At 36.3% G+C, this 18,290-nt stretch overlaps 2 long non-coding RNA genes across 3 annotated transcripts; both read right to left on the reverse strand.

Moving 5' to 3' along the window:
• Positions 1–531: 531 nt before the first annotated feature.
• On the reverse strand, positions 532–3,163 carry LOC129143975 (uncharacterized). Of its 2 annotated transcripts, none has more exons than XR_008548002.2 (3): positions 2,778–3,163; positions 1,838–2,424; positions 532–1,314 (listed from the first exon to the last, which is right to left on the reverse strand). It is a non-coding gene; the product is annotated as an uncharacterized LOC129143975 (long non-coding RNA). The 2 variants fall into 2 exon arrangements; XR_008548001.2 differs by having other exon boundaries at positions 1,838–2,421; positions 2,778–3,133.
• Positions 3,164–4,948: 1,785 nt separating this feature from the next.
• LOC134810080 (uncharacterized) lies at positions 4,949–16,860 on the reverse strand. The gene is made up of 3 exons (XR_010157244.1): positions 16,576–16,860; positions 8,128–8,365; positions 4,949–5,907 (listed from the first exon to the last, which is right to left on the reverse strand). It is a non-coding gene; the product is annotated as an uncharacterized LOC134810080 (long non-coding RNA).
• Positions 16,861–18,290: the final 1,430 nt, after the last annotated feature.

Genomic DNA, 18,290 nt, shown 5'->3' on the forward strand with positions numbered 1-18,290 from the left:
TATCAAATGTGAAGGGTTTGAATCAAGTTTTCATATATGTTGAAGCCACTGCTTGAACTTCAAGGCCTTTGTAAGTGAGAACAGTTTTTTTTTTTTTTCAAGGGCATCAGGCCTATTTTGTCCTTTTATTAGATGTATCTAACATTCTTTGTTTCTTTTTCACTTCGAGGAAGATGGGAGCAGGGTAGTGTTTTTGAGTGATAAATTCATGTCTTGTTAAAGTGCAGGTCAAATATGTATAAACACGTACACCACCTACAGACATTACCATATTAGCAGACCTTATATTTGTCCCTCTTTATTCTCCTATCCATCATTTACCCTTTAGCTATAAAGGAAATGAACGCCCAATGCAAAGGCACAAGATCTTTCATGTTAAGTAAATATGTTCCAAAGAAATAGAAAAATTATTTTGTTCATTGTTCCTCTGAGAAAGTTCAGATTGTGTATAGGTATGTAAAAGACATTAATGGTATAGTGATATTTTTCTTCTTCTGTGTATGTGGGAGGAAAAGAAGAAAGTTCAGTAAGAACAATTTTGAAGTATTTTACTCTGGTATCAATGTGTGAAATGACTTAGCAATTCAAGCCAATCCTTTTTTCATCTACTGCTGTTATTAATATGTTATATTTGCATGTAAAAATTGATTTGCAGCTTAGCTAATTTTTTTAATGTCTGATGGCATATACAACACATTTTTCTAAAAGTCATCCATATTGCCATTGCAACAATCAAATCTTAATTCTATGGAGGTGTTATTTATAATTCTTTATATTCTGGCCATTAAAATGACTTTGCCATTACATTAATAAAAGCATGAAATAATTGACACTATACTAGACAAGGTAGGGAGGTGTTTACAGAGAAATACAAAATAAATAAAAGATTTCCTGTAATGCAATAACAATTAGTTGGGTAGACAAAAGGAAATATATCCATGTGGAAAAAAATGTTTGCAAATCAACATAACAAGTAGACATCAATTTAATGTTAGAAATTTTGTTGACTTAATATTTCTGTACTAATTCTCTAAATGTAAGAACATGTTACGATTTTTGAGATGTTGCATTTAAACATTTATACGACTATTTTGAATTTTATTGTAACAAATAGATCTTAAATCTTAACTCTAACTCACTTTATGTCTTAGCTCAGTCCTCTGACACATTATCATAGACTTGGTGGCTTATAAACAGCAGAAACTTATTCCACAAATTTCTGGAAGCTTGAAGTCCTAGATCCAAGTGCCAGCATGATTGGTTTCTGGCGAGAACTCTCTTCTGGGTTGCAGAGTGCCAAGTTCTTGCTGAGTCCTCACAAGGCAAAAGAGAGAAAGCAAGTTCTCTTGAGAGTCTTCTAACAATACTAATCCCCTCCGCGAGGGCTCCACCTTCAGGTCCTCATCTAATCCTAATTACCTCCCAAAGACCCCACCTACTCATACCCTCACATTAGGAGATAGGGTTTTAAGACATGAATTTTGGAGAGAGAAAAGCATTCAGTCCATAGCACTTTATCAGCAACTCTATATTGAGTGCCAATTATGCATGACACACTGTATTAGGTAGGTCCCTGCCCTCAAAAAAGTTTATAATATAGAAAAAAACTCACTGTAACCCTAATTTTATCAGAAACTATTATAAAACACTGGATCACAACCTTGGCTATATGTTAAAATCACCACGGGAACTGATGCTAAGATCCCTCTCCCAGAGATTCTGGCTCAGTTGGTCTCAGGTATGGTCTGGGCATTGAAATTTTTAAAGATCGCTACAAGATTTCTAATGCATAGCCTAAATTAAGAACCATTGCTACAATCCTATGGAGAAAATTTACCTTCATCTGAAGTAATCATAGAAAGCTTCTCAGAGGTGGAGGATTGTCCATTGACAACCAATCAAACTGGATTTAAAGTTGAAAGGTGTCAGAGATCTTGACACATCAGAAACAAGGACAATTAGGCAAAGAACAATATGAAAGCAAGAAAGTCCAAGTTATGTTTGTTGATCAATGAGTAGAACTGCATAGATTACAGAAACAAAAGTAAATGTGAAGCTAAAACAATTATTCCATTGACCATGTATGTGCTATAATATTTCTTCTGATAGTCACCTTTACCTCTGCAGATATGAGTAATATGTTATTCAAACTTTAGCATGGTACCTATATGATAGACTACATAGATGGCCATAATCGTTCCCTTTTACCTGTAACTGCTCCATTTCCCAAGTCCTACCATTAAAAATTCAGAGTCTCTTATTTCTTCTCTTTAATCTTTTGAATTTCTTTGGCCAATAAAATGCAGTGGGAGTCAGGAGAGGCAAGATACAAGCCCAGACTTCAAAAGTCTTTGAATACTTGCAGTTTCTGTTTCTCTTTTGGAACCCTGTCCAGCGACAATATATGAAAACCAAAATAACCTGCTAAAAAAATGATAAAGCATATTAAGCAGAGACATGACATCCCATTTGAGGCCTTTCTAGACCAGCTAGCTTCCAGCTGACTTGGCAGTTAATCATGACTATATAAACAAGTCCACCCAAAACTAGAAGAGCCACCCAAACCCAGTTGAAACTGCCACCCCATAGAACTGTATTCTAAAGAGATGGTTTCTATTTAATTGACTAAAATTTAGGGTCATTTGTTTTACACAAATGCTAACTGATATAATCTCACTTTCCCAGCTACGACATCTGATCCAAGGGGTACACCAAGCTGGTAAGTATGACTTCTTACTCATAACATTTTCCACTGGAATGAAAGAGACACACTCTACCTTAGGCTACCACACTGGTAGTGTGTCCGGAATTGGTGGGTTCTCCAACTCGCTGACTTCAGCAATGAAGCCGCGGACCCTCACCGTGAGTGTTACAGTTCTTAAACATGGTGTGTCGGGAGTTTGTTCCTTCAGATGTTCAGATGTGTCCAGAGTTTCTTCCTTCTGGTGGGCTCGTGGTCTAGCTGGCTTCAGGAGTGAAGCTGCAGACCTTGGCAGTGAATGTTACAGCTCACAAAGTCTGCGCAGACCCAAGAGTGAGCAGCAACAAGATTTATTGCTAACAGCCAAAGAACAACGCTTACATAGCAAGTAAAGACATCTGAGCCGGTCCTGGCAGTTGGCTTGGGTGGACTGCTTTTATTCCCCTCTCTGACCGCCCCCCCATAGGTACATTTTACAGACAGCTGATTGGTCCATTTTACAGAGCACTGATTGGTCTGTTTTGACAGAGTGCTGATTGGTGCATTTACAAACTTTTAGCTAGACGCAGAGTGCTGATTGGTGCGTTTACAATCCTTTAGCTAGACATAAAAGTTCTCCAAGTCCACACCCTTTGCCTAGTGGAGCCGCCTGCTATGCCGGAACTCCTTAGCCTTTGGGCAGTCAATGGGATGGGGCGGAGCAGGGGGCGGTACCCGTCTGGGAGGATCAGGCCGCATGGGAGCCCAAGGAAGGAGGCTCCCGCATGGCTGGCTGCAGTTCCCAAGCAGGTCCCCAGCCCTGCCCTGTGGGGAGGCAGCTGAAGCCCTGTGAGAATTCGAGCATGGCATGGGCGGGCCGGCAGTGCTGGGGGACCCAGCGCACCCTCCACAGCTGCTGGCCCGGGTGCTAAGCGCCTCACTCCCTGGGCCGCCAGCAGGGGGCCGCTCAGCCCGTGCCCACCCGGAACTCACGCTGGCCTGGGAGCGCTGCACGCAGCCCCAGTTCCCGCCCGCGCCTCTTTCTCTACACCTCGCCGCAAGCAGAGGGAGCCAGCTCCGTCCTCGGCCAGTCCAGAGAGTGGCTCCCAGAGGCCAGTGGCGGGATGAAGGGCCCCTCAAACGCAGCCAGAGTGGACGCCGAGGCTGTGGAGGCATGGAGAGTGAGTGAGGGCTGCTAGCACGTTATCACCTAGCAAGTTGTCACCTCTCAGCAGCATATGAGTACAGAACTTTCTAAACCCATGTGTCCTATGCCATGGAAAACCATCTGCAAGAAAAAATTAATGAAACTTCAATACAAAGAAGTAATAACAAGACCCTGCAAGAGTGAGTGGGTCCTTTTTGACAGTCTAACCATCCATGATTCAAAGTTTGCTTAAGACCAGGGCCACCTTGACTGCTTAGTGGAGTTTTGTTCTAAATCAGAAAATTCCTCTGTTTGATTTAAACTAGTTCTTGTTGGGGTTCTGTTACTTGCAATTGAAAATGCCCTTACCCAAACTGTTTAGCCAGTCAGGAGGAAACAAAATCAAAAGTGGATGAAATAATAGTCACCGTTCAATACAGCTGTTCAAGCAATACACTTTTGTTTAGGATCCAGTAAGTTAGGTCAGAAAATGGGAATGTAATCTTATCCTTGAAGGTTTTGTATTCTAGTACAGAAGACAGACTGGCATACTTATAATTAAAGCAATCAAGGAACAAAATATGTAGGAAGGCTACCTAACCTAACAGGAACAAGGTAAGATCTCAGTGTTTTAGCTTTGAGAGGAAAACATGGCTCAATTCAAATGAAGAGATTGAAGAAAGCATTCTAGTTAAGAAATCATGACATGCTCACTCCTGTAATCCCAGTACTTTGGGTGGCCGAGGCGGGCGGATCATTTGAGGCCAAGAGTTCAAGACCAGCCTGGCCAGTATGGCAAAACCCCGTGTCTACAAAAAACACACAAAAAATTAGCCAGGCGTGGTGGCACATTCCTGTAATTCCAGCTACTTAGGAGGCTGAGGCAGGAAAATTGCTGGAACCCGGGAGGCAGAGGTTGCAGTGAGCCGAAATCAGGCCACTGTACTCCAGCCCTGGGTGACAGAGCAAGAATCTGTCTTAAAAAGAAAAAAAAAGCAGAAATCATTACATAGTTCTATCTACATCAAAGTATATACTTAATTGGGTTGCTAATACTCCCACACCTGCAAGGTTGTTTTTAAAAAAATAAAAAGGTGAGGAGAGAATAAGAAACGAAGCTAACATTTTAAAATACATGCTGTATTTCAGAAACCCTATAAGACACTTTACATATTATCTCTTTTAAAGATATATAAACCAGTATATCTCATTGTATTTTTGCAGCAATCTTGTGAAATAGAGGATATTATATTCCAACTTATTATATCATGTGTTATATGACAAAAATCAGCTTCAGAAGACATAATTAAGTTTGGATTTTTTTCTTTGGAAGAGTTCAAATATATTTCAAAGGCACAATTCTGGTATGTAATGTACACTATTTTGAAAAATAATTGAGATATTTTTCTGGGATTAATATTAAATGAAATTGACCAACTTGTAAATTTTTTGTAATTTTATAGATATACAAGTTATTATTGCCTTAAGACTTCAGAAAAATTTGTTTTACACTTATGATTATAGCTTAACAGTCTTGTCACTGTTTCCTGTAATATAACTGCAGAGAAGTATCTTCAAGGCATTAATAATACCACAATGAGATAAGATGAAATTGCAATGCATAAATTATTCCTTAGATTGAATGTTCAAGTTTTCTGGCTCTCAGTGGGATTTCCTGAGTTTATCTTTAGAATTTATTTTCTTTTTAAATTTGTAAACTTTACTTTGTTCCCCATTTGCTTATGAAATTTTCAAAAGAACAGTACAACATGTTCTTTTACCGTTATATATAATGTATTATAATATTTGAGTGGATTGTTATATTGCTTGCTACAATCGACTCAGGAAAGATTGATAGTGCAGAAGAATAGAGATAACTGAGAAGAAAAATAGTGTTTCAAAAAGTGAAGGGAGATGGAAATATAAGGGTCAGTAGAACTAATTTATGATAGGTGACGTACTTCATTGTAACAGATGAAAAAAAATGATAGATGCAGATGCTGTTGTTACTGATGCAGTTGCTGTTGTTAATCTTGTAATGATGATGATAATGATGATGATTGATGTTGTTGAGGGTGACCTGGAAATGTAAAAGTTACATGCAGGATTTAGTAAAGCAAAGGATGTTCATGTGCAGACATAATGAGGCGAGTACACACACACGCAACATAGACTAGACAGCGGGTTCGCTGTCTTTCTAGTTTCAAAATGTAGTACCTTATGAAAGTTTTGCTCTGTGAGACATAGCTTCATCCTTCTAACAAATTCACCTTTAATTTCCTAAGCTGCATTGAGTGGGTTCTGTACTTGAAATCAAATGATCCGTGCCTGAGACACTTTGGAAACCACTCAATTCAGAGTATCCTGTACTCTCTCTTAGCATGTATTACTTGGCCAATACCCATAGTCATTATTTTTATTTTTCTTAGTGGGAGAGTCTAGTTCCCAGCGTATATTAGTCTACCCTGTCCTGGTATAGGTTACCATTAAGGACACTCTTATTTTTAGACCTAGACACTCAGAAGTTTTACTTCACTGTAGAATTAATAGGAACCAGAAGGTTGGTATGGTTTCCAGTAAAAGTAACAACCTAATAATTAATAGAAGTATATGTCCAGAATAAGGGAAGTGTTACCATTAGCATGTTGCTTTCTAATCAGACTATGAGGGTGGAGCAACCAGAAATGGTGTGTCTTCCCTAAATGTAAGCACCAAACAAGATTTTTTTTCTTGTTCTGTACTGTTTTCTCTTGTTCTCTACTGCCCGGAGCGTTGGTGCTCAATAAATATTCATTGAGTAACTGAAAGCCATGTTGTAAGAAAAAGCTTGTCATGACTGTGACTGTCTCACTTGGAAATTTGGACAAGAATGGTAGAGAAGAGATTTCTGTCTTTAAGTATCAGAAAGGGAACTTACTCCCATTAGCCCAAAAGGGCAGAATTATAAACTAGAATACTCGATTTTTAATTTCTTGTAATCTTCCCACACTCAGAGTACCTAATAATGTTCTTTGTCTCATTAGGGACCTGAATCTTTACACTAAGCCTGTATAACTACATCCGAATGTAGGCTGCCACTCTATGCCTATGAAGTGTCACTTCAAAATAAAACTAATGAGAAAAATAAGTAGATCTTCCTCAGAAAAATATTGCTCTAATAGTCCACTGTATCCTGTAGCATTTCTTCCCCAATAGTGAAGGCTGGCAGTTTTAACTTTAATCATGTTCATCCTGCCTGTATGAACCCAAGATGGATATTTAGTCAAGTTGATTATCTGGTGCACACCTGCTAACATAATTATGGCTAGAATAGGATGTTTTGCTCATCCTCTAAACTAAAAATAGCTAAACAAAATGTAGCATTCTTGTTTCAACAGGCAATCTGAGGTCTTTGGGGTACTTTGAAAATAAGGTAGTCAAGCACTACCTTAATTTAAGAATCTTTTTTTTTCTTATGTGTTAGGTCAGTGATTCTGTGGGACATCTGTAGAGCCTAGAAATCTACATTTTTTTTTAACAGACACTCAGGGTGACAATGCCTTAAGCGAAAAGACAATAGAGCTGGGTACGGGATATTTATTTATTAGAATTGAGCATTTTCATTTGAGTTAAAAATCTTTTATGGTTAATTATGCTTGACAGAAAAGCCAGTGAAATGTTTCATTGACATTTGTAAGTTTATCCTTTAATGTTATAATATACCAAAATGTCATATTATTCAAAATCTACTTCTGTGCAAACAAATTATTTTAAGCTTCCCTGCCATGCAACTCTTGATGTAGATATATCTCCTATGTGTTTCTTCAATAACAGCCACAATATCCTTGATATTTGCCTCACAGAGTCAAACCCCATTGGCCAAAACCCTCAGCCTTAAAAGTTAGGAGTTATTTATGCAGCCATTCAAGCAGGAATCAAAAGACATGCAGAAATATTAATCTTGCTATAACTGCAATAGGTTTTTATCTTTTTATTCTTGGATCCCCAATCTCCTCCTCTCTAATAATGGGTGCCCTTGAAGTAACTAGGCCATATTCTTTTCTTTGTGTTCTTAATATGTTCTCTTACTTGCATTCTCTCTCTCTCTCTACCTTCCTTCATTTTGTGAGCTCCAATTTTTGTACCTTCAAATAACACAATTTAGAAAACTTCAGCTTTAAAAAAAATAAGCGATTCCTTTTGTCATTCTCTAATTACCTTAAACTGCAAAATATGTGCTTATAAATGAATGTACATTCCATTCTGAAGAACTGAAAAGAGCTATTTCATAAGTCTACAATGAAGCAAAATAACTACGTACAGAGAAAAGTTGGATCCAGGTGCAAAGTAAAAGGACTTGGCAGATTGTTAGATCAAGATCAGGCTGAGGTTCAGCTGGTTTCTCCAGTCGCCCACTTGGCCCTCTTCCAAGTCTTTCCTTCTCTTTCCTTTCCTTTTTGTCCTTACTGCTCTAAAGCTTTTTAATAAACTTCCACTCCTGCTCTGAAACTTGCCTTGGTCGTTCCTCTGTCTTATGCTCCTGAGTCGAATTCTTTCTTCTGAGGAGGCAAAAAAAAAAAAAAATCAGGTTGAGTCAGAAGACAGAAGGCAGTTCACAAAAGGAGCCACTGAAATTAATTATTAGTTTACTTTTACTAGAAACCATAACAACCTTCTGGTTCCTATTAATTCTATACTGAAATAAATCTTCTGAGTGTCTAAGTTTAAAAATAAGAGTGTCCTCAATGGTAACCTATACGAGGACAGGAAGGGAGCCACTGGAAAATAGATGGAAAGTTGTGACATTTGAAGAAACCTAAAGAGTACAGTAGGCCTATCAGTTCAAGAGAGTTAGAAATTGGTAAGATCTTGTCTTAGTAGCTCAAGAGAATGAGGATAAAGATTTCTTTTCCTCTGTCTCATGGACCAGAGAAGAAAAAAAAAAAAAAAAGGAAATACTGAGGAATATCTGTAAAGGAAACATGATTGTTGTTTTTATCCATGGTTGCCATGGCATTTAAGCAAATAATACTCTTCTACTCTTCCAACTTCTGGACAATTATTGTGGTCCCTACAGTGAGGAAACTGTGACTTAGGGGAAGTTAGGCAATTCATCCAGGATCACATAGCTAGTACATTAAATTTCAATATTTAAATCCAAAATGCATGTTTACTTCTTTTTGCCAAAGAGAGAACTAAAATCAGAAATTCACAGGACTTGAAAGAAACTGCATATTGAGAAATATATAAACTACATTATCTCAGATTCATTGATCATTCAATATTACTTGAACAGGGTTAACCACTCTCAATGGTACCACAGGTTCTAAGGAAATAGCAGTGGATTAGGCAGATAAATAATTGCCAACGAATGCAATGTGTCTGTAATTTGCTTACCCAAATCTGATGGCATTTTTATTTGCTTATACCCCAGTAAAGTAGCTGGAGTCAAATGTACCTGCCTGAGGAAGAAAATAGGAGAGAATAGAAATGGAAATAAGAAGATTTGGAAATATAGCCAAAAATCAAACTTCCCCTTTGTCTGTGATGATTGATAGCAACAAAAGGAACTATTGACAATAAAGAGACTTGGGATATCATAAAGAAAAAAAAGTCCCTTCATTGCTCCATTACACTGAGATGAGAAAGGTCTTTTGATTTTTCTTATTTTTTACCAGACTTTATTTGGACCAGTTCAAGGTTCACTGCAATGTTGAGCAGAAGGTACAGAGATTTCCCAGCCCCACTACCCACATACAGACACAGCCTCCCACATCATCAACACCCCCCACAGAGTGGTGTATTTGTTATGATTGAACCTATACTAACACATCATTATCAACCAGAGTCCATAGTTTACATTAAGGTTCACTCATGGTGGTGTACATTCTATGGGTTTGGACAAATTTTAATGACATGTACCCACTGTTATGGTATTGATATAGTTTGGCTCTGTGTCTCCACCCAAATCCCATGTCAAATTGCTATCTCTAGTGTTGGAGGAGGGTCCTGGTGGGAGGTGACTGAGTCATGGGAGTGGACTTCCCCCTTGCTGTTCTCATGATAGAATAGAGTCTCACGAAATCTGGTTGTTTGAAAGTGCATAGCACTTCCCCCTTCTCTCTCTTTCTTTCTTCCTCCTGCACCCACCGTGTAAGACTTGATGGCTTCCCCTTCATCTTCCATCATGATTGTAAGTTTCTTGAGGCCTCCCCAGCCATGCCTCCTGTACCGCCTGTAGAATTGTGAGCCAATTAAAGCTCTTTTCCTTATAAATTACGCAGTCTCAGGTAATTCATTATAACATTGTGAGAACAGACTAATACAGGTATCATACAGAGCAATTTCACTGCCCTAAAAATCCTCTGAGTTCTGCCCATTCATCCTTCCTGCCCTCTTCCTGCCCCAGACCTTGGGAAATCACTGATATTTTTACTGTCTTTATGGTTTTGCCTTCTCCAGAACGTCATATATTTGGAATAATACAATATGTAGCCTTTCCCGATTGGCTTCTCTCACTTAGTAATATGCATTTGTTTCCTCCATGTCTTTTCATGGCTTCATAGCTCATTTATTTTTAGCTCTGAATACTATTGAATTACCTGGATGTACCACAGTTTATCCACTTGCCTACTGAAGTATATTTTGGTTATTTCCAAGTTTGGTCAATTATAAATAAAGCTACTATAAACATTTGTATGCAAGTTTTTGTGTGGACACAAGTTATCAGCTGCTTTGGATCAATACTAAAGAACACAATTGTTGGGTTGTATGGTAAGTATGTTTAGTTTGTTAAGAAGCTGACAAACTGTCTTCCAAAGTGGTTGTACAGTGTTGCATTCCCACCAGCAACATGTGAAAGTCGGCGTTCTCTTCAGCATTTGGTGGTTTCAGTGTTCTGGATTTTGGCCATGGGTGTGTAGTAGAATCTCATTTGCGAATAGGTATGTAGTGATATTTCATTATTCTTTTTGTTCACATTTCTCTGATGACATGGATGATAATGTGGAGCATCTTTTCATGTGCTCCTTAACCATCTGCATATCTTTTTTGATGAAGTGTCTATTAAGGTCTTTGGCCAATTTTAAAAATTGGGTTGCTTCTTGTTGAGTTTTAACAGTTTTTTTGTATATTTTGAAAAACAGTTCTTTATCAGATGTGTCTTTTAAAGATATTTTCTCTCAGTTAGTGATTCGTCTTTTTATTTTCTTGACAGTATCTTTCATAGAGTAAGAAATTTTAATATTAATGGCATCTAACTTAGCAGTTCTTTCATGGATCATGCTTTTGATGTTGTATGTAAAATGTCACCACCAAACCCAAGATCATTTACAAATCCTCCCATTATTTTCTATGAGTTTTATAGTTTTGTGTTGTACATTTTGGTTTCTGATCCACTTTCAGTGAATTTATGTGAAGGAAGTAAGGTCTATGTCTAGATTTCATCTTTTTTTTTTGCATGTGGATGTCCAACCATTTGTTGAAAAGGCTGTCTTTGCTTCATTGCATCGCCTTTGTTCCTTGGTCAATTATCGGTTGATTATATTTACGTGAGTGTATTTCTAGACTCTGTATTTTTCATTGACCTATTTGCCTGTTATTTTACTAATACCACACTGCCTTGATTAGGGTAGCTTTAGAGTACGTATTGAAATCAGGTAGTTTCAGTTCTCCAACTTTGTTCTTCTCTTTTAATTCTGGATTGGCTATTTGGGGTCTTTTGCCTCTCCATGTAAACTTTAGAATCAGCTTGTCCATGTCTAAAAAATATTTTCGAGGGATTTTGATTGGAATTTTGTTGGATCTATAGATCAAGTCAGGAAAAAGTGGCATCTTGAAAATATTGACTTCCTATTCATGAACATAGAATGTATCTCAATGTATTTAATTCTCCTTTGATTTATTTCATCAGAGTTTTGTAGTTTTCCTTACGTAAATCTTATACATATTTTATTAGATTTATATCTAAGTATTTCAGTTTTGAGGGATGCCTGTGTGTGTGTATATATATATATAATATATATATAAATATAAATATATATATAACTATATATAAAAAATAAAATTCCAATCAAGATCCCTCGAAAATATTTTTTAGATACAGACAAGCTGATTCTAAAGTTTACATGGAGAGGCAAAAGACCCCAAATAGCCAATCCAATATTAAAAGAGAAGAACAAAGTTGGAGGACTGAAACTGCCTGATTTCAAAAAAAACAAAATATACACACACACACACACACACACACACATATGTAGGCTTACATATAAATATATATATATATATTTTTTTTTTTTTGAGACGGAGTCTTGCTCTATTGCCAGGCTGGAGTGCAGTGGTGCAGTGGCGCAATCTTGGCTCACTGCACCCTCTGCCTCCTGGGATCAAGCGATTCTCCTGCTTCAGTCTCTGAGTAGCTAGGACTACAGGCATGCGCCACTATGCCCGGCAAATTTTTTGTAGTTTAGTAGAGACAGGGTTTCACCATGTTGGCCAGGATGGTCTTGATCTCCTAACTTCCTGATTTGCCCACCTCGGTCTCCCAAAGTGCTGGGATTGAGTGCTGGGATTACAGGCATGAGCCACCGCGACAGGCCAGTATTAATATTTTTAATTTGAAATTCTATTTGTTCATTGCTCGTATATAGGAAGGTGACTAAACTTTGTATATTAATCATATATTTTGCTATCTTGCTATGATTATTAGTTCCAGGATTTTAAAAAAATTTATTCTTTTGGATTTTCTACATAGATTATCACTTCCTCTGTGAACAAAGATAATTTTACTTCCTCTTTCCCAATTCGTATACCTTTTATGTTCTTTTCTTATTTTATCTCATTAGCTAGGATGCCTAGTACTAGGCATCCTAGTACTAGCCATCCTAGTACCAATCAGTTGGCAGCCTGTGGTTTTACTACCATTAGCTAATTTAAAAGGGCTGCTAAGAGGCAACAACCTTGTCTTGTTCTTGACCTTAGTAGGAAAGTTTCTAGTTTCTCACCCTTAAGTATAATATTAGCTGTAGGTTTTTTGTAGCTACTTTTTGGTCAGGTTAAGGAAGTTCCTCTCTATTCTTAGCTAGCTGAGAGTTTTTGTTATGATTAGGTGTTGGATTTTTTTTCCAAATGTAATTTCTGCATCAATTAAATATGATCATGTGATTTTTCCTCTTTAGCCTGTTGATGTAATGAATTACATTAATTTATTTTTTAATGTTGAGCTAGCTTTGCATACCTGGGATAAATTCCACTTGGCTGTGGCATATAATTATTATAAATTGTTGGCATGGATTTGCTAATTGTTTGAGGATTTTTGCACCTGTGTTTATGAAAGATAGCAGTCTGTAGTTCTCCTTTCTTTTAATTTCTTTGTATAGTTTTGGTATTAAGGTAATGTTAGCTTAGTAGAATGAGGCAGGAAGTATTCTTTTGTCTTCTATATTCTGAAAGACATTATAGCAAATTGGTATGATTTCTTCCTTAAATGTTTGGCACAGTTCACCAGTGAACTTACCTGGGCCTGGTGCTTTCTCTTTAGGAAGGTTATTAATTATTGATTAAATTTATTTCATAAATATAGGCCTATTCAGATGGTCTTATGAATTGTAGCATATTATGTCTTTCAAAAAATTCGTTCATTTCATGTAGATTATCAAATTTGTGGGCATAAGTTGTTCATAGTATTATAACCATTTTAATGTACATGAGGTGTATAATGATATTTCTTCTCTCACTTCTGATATTAGAAATTTGTGCCTTCCCTTTTAAAATTAGCCTAGCAAGAGGCTTATCAATTTTATTAATTTTTTTAAAGAACCACCTTTGGTTTTATTGATTTTCTCTATTAATTGTCTATTTTCTATTTCATTGATTTCTTCTCTTATTCTCCTTATTTCCTTTCTTCTGATTACTTTGGATTTAATTTGTTCTTCCCTTTATATTTTCCTAAGGTGGAAGTTTAGAAGATTGATTTTAGATCTTTCTTCTTTTCTAATATATGTATTCCATGCTATAAATTTCCTTCTAGGTACTACTTTCCCCACATCCCAAAAATTTTGATAAGTTGTGTTTTCATGTTTAATTTGCTCAAAAGATGTTTAAATTTCTCTTGAGATTTATTCCTTGATCTATATGTTATTTATAAGTGTGTTGTTTAATCGCCAATATTTTGGCATTTTAAGGTGTCTTTTTATTATTGATTTCTAGTTTAATTTCATTGTTGTCTGAGAGCAGAGACTGTATGATTTCTATTCTATTAAATTTGTTAAATGTATTTTATGGCCTGGAATGTGGTCTGTCTTGGTGAATGTTCCATGTGGGCTTGAGACTAACACGTATTCTGCTGTTATTGGATTGAGTAGACAATAGATGCCCATTATATACAGTTAATTGATGATGATGATGATGATGAGTTCAACTATGCCCTTCATCATTTCTTGGATCTGTCCATTTCTGAGAGAGAGGCATTGAAGTCTCCAACTATAATAGTGAGTTAATTTATTTATTCCTGCAGTTCTATCAGTTTTTGCCTCATGTATTTTGATGCTCTGTTGTTAGGTGCATATACATTGAGGATTTTTATGTCTTATGTAGAATTGACTTCTTTATGAGTATGTAAGGCTCCTCCTTATCTCTAATAACTAATATTGCTCCTCTTGTTCTCTTTTTATTAGCTTTGCCATGGTATACATTTCTCCATTCCTTTACTTTTAATCTCTATGTGCATTTACATTTAAAGTGGGTTTCTTATAAACAACATACAGTTACTGATTTGTGGATTTTGTTCCACTTTGACAATTTCTGTCTTTTAATTGGTGCATTTAGTCCACTGTTGTTTAAAATTATTGATGTAGTTGGATTAATATCCATTATATTAGTTACTCTTTTCTTCTTGTTGCCCTTGTTCTTCCTATTTCTGTCTTCGAATTTTTCTGCCTTTTGCTATAAAGAAATAAAAAATAAAAAACACCTGAGGCAAATTAAATTTAGCAGAGTTCATTTGAGCAAAGAACAATCAGACTTCCAGCAAGCTCCACCCAGCAATGTGGACAGGCAGTATTTATAGACAGATAAAAGAAAGAAAGTACAGAAACATCTTGGGCATGATGCAATCAGTTGGCAGCCTGTGGTTGGCTGAAGGTTGGCTGCCACGATTGGCTGAGACACAGCTACTTGTACAAAAATATACACCTGGTTAGGTTGTGGTTCGTTTACATACTAAGTTAGGTTGCAATTCACTACAAAGGAATTCAAATCAAAGTATGGAGGCAACCTCAGGCCAAATTTAGTATGATTTAACAATTTCTCTGTTTTGTTCCACCTCTCAACTTTAAGAGAGTGACCAAATATTTGTGCATTGATGACACTCTCTGTTATTGTATCGGACATATTTGGTCTCAGCATTAAATTAACAATTCATAACATTAGGTCAGTTGGATGATATTTATAATCCCTTTATGTTTTCATTATTCTAACTGTAGTAAGACAATTTGATGTATAACAGATGGCTGCATTAGAGCATTTAAGACTCTTGAGAGAAAGCAGTGTAACAGGGAGACTATTATGAGGGCTATCAAAAGGATAATATGAAGATACTAAAGTATACTTCTTAATAGGAGCCTACAGAAATTGAACCTATCAAAATCAAATACATAAAAAATGATCCAGAAGAGGAATCTACTTGTTTTAACCAAGAAGTTTGTTGATTTCTTGCAACTGAGTTTCTACTATATCAGACAAATTTTTCCAAATACAACAATAAGAATTAGCTATCACACACAATACCCACTGCTAAGCCAACAGATAGTCCAAAGGCATCTTATTACCTGAAACAACTCTATCCGGAGTAGTTTAAGACGTCTGCTGGGCAACTGTAGCATTTTCAGTAGAGTCAGTGCTATAGCTAAAGTTTGTGCCAAGCCGTAGAAAAAAGCATTCTAACAAAAGATACCCATTTACAGGAATTTATGCCTGTTGGCAAAACATCTTTATTCCATAGTGCAAATTAAGAAGTGTTCCTTTTCCAAGTTGTTTTGGTGTGACAAAGGTACTTTTAGAATCCCTAATCTACACTGAGCCTTGTTTTCCATTTATTAAGACAGAGTTGCCCACACGTATGGTTGATCATTAAATCCTTCACAGATAAAATTATATCTTGGAGGGGCACAACAGACTATTCCCTGTGGGATGCCTTGTGCATTCAGGGTTATCAGTAGGGAAGCACTAGTAATATTTATCTAAGGCTCCATTATTGAATCATTGCATGGTTTCAGGCTATGCGCAATCAAGGGATTTGGGTTATACATCTGTTCACAAACAAATTATCTTTCTTTTGGTTTTCTTACTAAATTTCTGGCAAAATTTAACTGTAAAATCCTCACTATATGTTTTGCCTACTGCTAGTTTTAAACAAGGAATCCGAATGTGTGCATGTAAAAGCTTAACTTTATAGAAAGAACCAGATATTGCACTTGAAAGATCAATTAAATTTGTTAAAGAGTGAGCCAGAAAGTCTCTAAGATCATGTAAGGATTTAGGTCTAATGTGACATATCCAATATTTAATTAAGTTCCCCCGGAACGTACTAATCATAAAATCTTAATTATTACATTATTTTCTCATGTATAAACAGAAAAGAAACACAGGAAAGAGAGGAAAAGGGACAAAGATTTCATAAGAGGGGAAAAATCTTAATCCATAATCTTCAGAAAGCTGTCCCTGTCTAGGATGACATCCCCTTCTGAGGAGAAACTTTTCTGGGCAATTTTACCTTGAGATCTCTGGTGAGTGTACAGTCCCGAGTCTGGAGGGGCCCTCCTGGGCTGAAAGGAGTGGATCCAAGCCGTGAAGTTTTATTGCTCTATGGGTGGTAAGAAGAACTTGGTATAGTGCCTTCCAAAGTTGTTCAAGGGCAGTCTCTTGACTTTGCATTTGAGCTGCTTTCAAAAACTCATTGTCTGGGTTCTGGATCATGAAAGGTCTGGTTGTAAATTGGTGAGTCATGAAGATCTTCTTATACCTGGTGAAAATATACTTTGGCATAATGCATTAAAACCTGAAATATTGAATCATGTTAGAGCTTATGTGAGTATGAAATACACGAGTTTCTATTATTAGGGGCATATGCCTAACCACAATTCTTTTATAAGGAAATCTATGTTTTCCAGTGGAAGTGGATCTGATTGCCATAAATCAGTAATACCTTTGGAGCAATCCAATTGATTCAGTAAGCTTTGCCTAATACTATTGGGTTTGTAATACCTTATCTAAATGTTTTACAACCTGTCCAGTGAAATGAGTACCTCCATTGCCAGAGATTCCTCCAGCAACTCCCCATAAACAAAACGCATTTTCCAATAACCTGTTAACTACTATTGCAGCATCACCCTTTCTGCATGAGGATGCTTATACAACTAAATAACATGCATTGAAGGTGGCAGTTAAATAAAACCCATCTGTAAATGTTCAAATGATCCAATAGGTGCTGGAAATGTGCCATCTGAGATTTTTATTGTCTTACAGAAATTATTAGTTTGATGAATGAAATATTGACTATAAATGATTTTAGCAATTTTAGAACAGCCATCCGTCAATATTTTTTCATAAATTCTGTAATTTTTACCTCTTCCATTATGAGTCGTACAGTGCAGAACTTTTAATAATAGGAGCTTTAAGGACACAAGAAGGACTGAGTGGCTGTCTAGGCTCTCCGTGGGTCAATGCTTACCATTGCATTTATATCCTTTTAAACACCAGCTTTGCTTCTCCAATTTAGGCACATAGTACTTCTTATTAAATACATTATCATAGGTTATTTGTCTTGGGTTAATCTTATACAGTTCATTCAAATTTCATATCTTAATAATTTTGGTACTGGCTGAGTTAGCATGAAAAATCCGGCATTTCTTTAGTATTCAATTAATTCTTTTTCTTAATGATTTTGGGTTAGTAGTTTTATGGAACAAATCGGTTTCTTCATTAGACCTCTGGGAATTCTTATCCAGTCCAATGGTATGATCTTAAAGATATCAGAAATGTGTGCTTGTTAGAGTCCTTTCTATGAATATCCTCAGTGATGAAACACTTTAGGCTTATAGAGCTTACCTACAATAGCTTTCAGTAAAGTACCAGAGTAAACAATTATTTATCTCTGAATGACAAGACTTTAAATGGTCATGATAAAAAGATCTGATGAGAGTTCATTACAATAATGATACAATAATGATGTAATTGACAAGGAAATTTGTGTATTTCTGTTGCATACAATATTTTAAGATAATTAGAATTATGACTGATAACATTATACCAGGACTGTAAGATATATATGAATTTCATATAATATCTGGAACACATATTTTAATACAACTATGCAAATATAACTCAGAGAAAGTTTAGTATTACTTATTATTTGATGACATTCCCTATAGAATTTAATGTATCAAAAAAACCCAATTGGGTTATATTTGTATTTTTATTAGAAGAGAT

This window comes from Pan troglodytes, chromosome 4 (genome assembly GCF_028858775.2).
Source record: "Pan troglodytes isolate AG18354 chromosome 4, NHGRI_mPanTro3-v2.0_pri, whole genome shotgun sequence".
Taxonomy (NCBI): Eukaryota; Metazoa; Chordata; class Mammalia; order Primates; family Hominidae; genus Pan; species Pan troglodytes.